The 5,015-nt window shown below is 41.7% G+C and overlaps 1 pseudogene; it reads right to left on the bottom strand.

Moving 5' to 3' along the window:
- Positions 1–966: 966 nt before the first annotated feature.
- On the bottom strand, positions 967–4,571 carry LOC119292973 (annotated as a pseudogene).
- Positions 4,572–5,015: the final 444 nt, after the last annotated feature.

The raw sequence follows: 5,015 nt of genomic DNA, 5'->3' as shown, positions 1-5,015 counted from the left end.
CTTGCGAGATGCTCCGATTTGCACTACAAGAAAGTCGTTAATCTGTGGCAGTCAGTGTCCGTCACAGATATGCCAAAAACTGTCAAGGATGGCCGGGCATGACGGTCCTAAAATCCGTCATGTATATCGCGTCATAATTTGCCCACCCGCCCATCGTTGACGGATTTTCATTTCCGTCATGAATTATGACGGTCTGTCTCCATCACCGATCTGGCCCCCAGCCTGCCCAAGGCCCGGTCCTCTGTGACGGCCTATTCCGTCACATATTTACATGACGTGTAGACCGACAAGTCCCATGTGGCATCTCCCGCGATCTGACGTGGCGCCAACGTGGAGCTGATGTGGCGCCAGCATGGAGCTGATGTGGCTCCAGCGTGAAGCTGATGTGGCGCCAGCGTGGAGCTAACGTGGCACCAGTGTGGAGCGATGCGTTCGGCCCAGTGTGGTCTGGCCCATTTATTTTAGAATAGCCAGACCTATGGGCCCATTTTACCGCAACTGGTTGGCCCGTTCGTTTTGGTCCATAGTCATTTACACTCTCGTTGGCCCATTTCCACGCGTTAAATATGCACATCAGCCCATTAAAATTATGCGGCACTTGTGTTTCTTTTTGGCCAGAAAATGTGTTTCGAGGCCCACTTTATTCGGCCCATTAGTGTTTACTCTACGCGATGCAACCCTTTTCTGTTTCTACACAACATGGGTTTCCAAGCCTAAGAGCTTACATCTCCAGATCCATCACAAATACAGAAAATAAGAACAACATCACAAAGCACAGTAACATTGAGCTTACATCTCCAAATCCACCAACAATGGAGCAGCAAAATGCAACCAGTTTGCATCCAACAGTGTGTAGTTTGCACAGCAAAATCATTACAGAATAAGAATGTAGGTTCTAGCAGTATATCACATTCACATAGCTTCCATGCATCAAGTAGAGACAACATTTGATCTTGGACAAACAACTTACCCTTGAGAGGATCTTGCTTGCAACTGACTTAGCAAAAAGTCCAGTTTTGCATCCATCTCAGCTTGCTTCTTCCTGTTCTCCTCATCTCTCTTCCTGTGCTCCTCGTCTTGCCTGGTCCTTGCTTCTTCGGACTCCTTCAACTACTTGGTCAAGGTGTCAACAAGTGCCCGAAGCTCGACATTGCCCCTCTTTGCCAATTCTGCTTCACAGTTGCTATCGCTAGATCTCGCATGGACATGCTGGATCCCCACATGCTGAAGAAACCTTGGCTTCTTAGTGTTCTTAGCAAGCACTTCAGCTACAGCCTCCGTCGCAGAGTTTGATTCCTGTCCATCTTCTGTAGGCTGAGAGACCTTGTTTTGCATCTCGGTCTAGCAATGCAAGCAACAAACATGGTTATAAGATGGCTTAAGCACAAGCAGAGAAGACAACATCAGCAAGCTTACATGCATCGTCTTTGTAAGGAAAGCTATCATGCATCCTTTACAACTAGACACTTGTGATAACAGTCAGATTAATCTTTTTTCTGTGTGGAGGTGATTCAAATTATTCATATATACTATCATCTACAACAAAGTGGACTATTTCCTGAATTAACTAGAAGTGAGTGATTCAAATTATTTCCTGAATTAACTATAATATATATATATATATATACACACTAAAAATATAAGACACTGAGGATGGCCAAAACTACAATATATAAAGCCAAATAATAGATTAATAAACAAATTCTGTAATTGTAGGTGGCTGATTGGTCACATGTCAAAGTGATTATGCACTTTTATTAAAGTCATTTCATCTAGCCATATACTAAATCAAAACTGATGTTTTTCAATCGCTTCAAAACTTATCAGTTGTATGAAAATAAAAAAGGGTACAATCATATAGGACAGGCTATTACAAGATAGTTAAGTGAACATGTTAACATTTTCAATTAAGATACTGACATTTGATTATCAGTTTTCAATCTGGTGGAGTAACTCAAACAGTATTAGTTCTAGTACGCAAAAAGGTAAAATTGATGGTTGGTAGTCTTTTGAAGCTGACTTACAATTGCAGCTTGGACAACACCGGTGTAGCTTTTATTTTTCTTGCTGTAGTGGCACTCCTTGAACAAATCCAATGCAGTGGGTTCTTTATCTTTGTATTTGTCTCCCTGGAAACAACAAATATGAAGGCAAGGGAGCATCATACATAGTTACTACATGGACGCAACAGTTTACATGAACCTATGGTCAAGAATATTTCTCATGACAATGCACATCCAGAGCTACATGTTTGACTTACCAGATTATCACAGTGCACAGGGTAGCTGCGCGAGCTAGTGGTTTGGTGAAACTTAACTTGAGCTTGATTATTTTTGTTAGTTTCACATATCTCCTACATCAACAGACCAAATACATGTAAGGCACAATTTCTTGATTGGTATGTAGAAGGCGAGAGATTGGTCTCGAGGAAGAAACATACCATCTTTTTGGGATCCTTCCAGCTTTCCACTAGCTCATTCCACTGCTCATCAGTCATCAAGGGGACAGGAGACGTTCTCGTCACCAAATGGAGTGGGTGCGGGTCAAAATACTCTTTCTTGAGCCTGTATCGTTGTTGGCGAGTCGCATGTTTCAGCATTTCAGTACATGCCTTCCTAACTGGCACAGCATCAACGTCCATCTGAAACTTGTTCTAGTCCGATGAAAAAACATGTGTAAGTATCATGATTGCACAAAATTGACACAATAGCACAAAATTGACATGTTGATAGCCATTTGAGGGAGAAAGGCCTGGACTTTGTACTTACACCAACTTTTCCTACAAAGTTCCTGAAGATCCCATCTCGGACATGTCCATCTGGGTCCTTGTAATCCTTCCAGCGCTTAAACACGTGCATATGGTGTCTAACTGTGACGTTGCATTCAGTTGCGAACTTTGCAGCAAGAAGAGGTGCCTCCGGCCTTAACTTCCCTTCTGGAATGACAAGCGGCAGTTTGCCCTGTCGGTGTCGAGTGATCCTTTCCAGACCTTTTCCCAAATTGGGGCCCCTTTCCCTTGGCTCCTCATAGGATTGTGGACCTGAAAAGATGGTAAAATCAAGAATGGATACAATTAAACCGCAATTACACATATAGAAGTGTACTAATAAATGGAGAACATCATTTCAAAATGAGTAATTATAACGACAGGAAGTAAGCTCACAAAAGAGTCAAGACAATAAACTAGTAACCATATGGAAACAACAACTAAATGGAATAATGCAGTATTTGTCATGTTGGTGTGTTTCTGATTGTCACAAATGCACAGGTTAACTGGAACGGAAGACACGTTTCGAGCAGATTTCAACAAGGCAATATCTTCAGCAAAGATAGAAGAAGATAAAACTAAAATCATGATATAATCCATTGCAAGAAACACGATTTTAAATTCAGTACTATGTAAATTGTCCTTATTTAAATACTATGATATTAATAAATGAGCAATGGAGTTGTCCTTGAGAATATCATCATCCCGCAGCACTAGAATGACTTATTTAAATACTGTGATATCATAGAACAATAGATTGAACAAGAAGTTTAACTCTAATAGATGCTAGAAAGATTCAGGTTATAACATGCCTTCGGAGTTATTGTTAGGTTGGGTTTGCTGATTTGGTTGGGCACTACCACCAGCTTCGTTGGCCATCTCATTTTCTTCATCACCATGGGCAATGAGATCAGCTCCATTGGCAATGAGATCAGCTCCATTGGCAATCCAGTTGTCATCATCACAATGTCCAGGATCATCATCTTTTTAGAAAAAAGCATCTAGTGAGAGTATGTTCATCATGCAATCAGAGCTAATAGCCTCGGCTAGCAATTTAAAACAAAAAAACATGAACATGATATGATAATAATAGTAAGAACTTGCCTTCAACACCATGGTCATCAAAGTTGGGAACAATTTCTTCAGCTTGGCGGACAGAAGCCATAGAAGTAGTTGGCTCATGGATGACACTTGGTGTCTGATGTTTAGGATCATACATTTCCTCACTTTGAGTACCTGCATCAGCATCTTGTAATAGAGCTTTCTTCGACCTTGTGACTCGTGGATTAGCTGGGAGGTCTGCATGAACTCTCTTAGGAGGCCGAGGCTTGACTCCACCAGGGGGCATGGCAGTAGATCTTTTCTTACTAGTTTTCTGACTAGTATTCTTACAACCCTGATAGATATGAAAACATGGTTTAATCAACAAACAATAATAAAATTCTGCTGCAACGGCAAACAAGCAACATATCTAAGCAATGAATGACTAGATGGAGGAAATTAGCACCTTAGAGTTTGAGCTAGCAACAGGTGTGGACTGCAGTGCTTCTGTTTCATCTACTAAACTATCATTGGATGACTCTCCTTCACTGGTATTGTCCTCGTTAGGATGGTACTCAGCTTCAGAATCATCACTACTATGCTTGGGTTTATTTTTTTCAGGTGAAATGACAGTTTTGGCTGCAAACAATGTTGATAGTGCAGGAATTCCGAGTGCTTGCAGCCTTGAATTGTTCTTTATGCATGTTCTGATGTGCGACTCCTCCAAAGGATGCAGTGGTGCTTCTAAGATGAGTGAACACATGAGCACGAATTACTATGTGTATAATCTGTAGTTAATAACAAAGTACTATATTTTGATTAAGTTTGTAACAATATGTGACCCAAATCTACACTTGGCAGGACAAAGACCCTTTTTTCATAGCTATGACCATAACTCTAATGGACAAGAAACACTAGAAACTTAAATAAAACGCAAGAAAAACGCTTTTACCACACACCCATCAAACATACATATGCATGAACAGCAAATAGGCAGGCGTGGGGTGGGTTAAGAAGATTATACCTGCTGTCTTGCATCCTCGGGGTTTCTTCGCTGCAGTCTTCTTCCCCATCAGTGTGGCGCAGAGGTCCTTGAAGCAGTGTCGTACGGTCGCGGCAACGGCTTGTTCTAGGGTTTGGTGGAGCGGAGAGGAGGGGGAGGGGATTCTTGACCGGTAGTTGAGGTGGAGTGGTGACCGGAGGTGGA

The sequence above is a fragment of the Triticum dicoccoides genome, chromosome 4B (genome assembly GCF_002162155.2).
Source record: "Triticum dicoccoides isolate Atlit2015 ecotype Zavitan chromosome 4B, WEW_v2.0, whole genome shotgun sequence".
In the NCBI taxonomy this organism is placed as follows: domain Eukaryota; kingdom Viridiplantae; phylum Streptophyta; class Magnoliopsida; order Poales; family Poaceae; genus Triticum; species Triticum dicoccoides.
The sequence above is the reverse complement of the archived record's forward strand: the minus strand, read 5'-3'. Positions and strand labels throughout refer to the sequence as shown.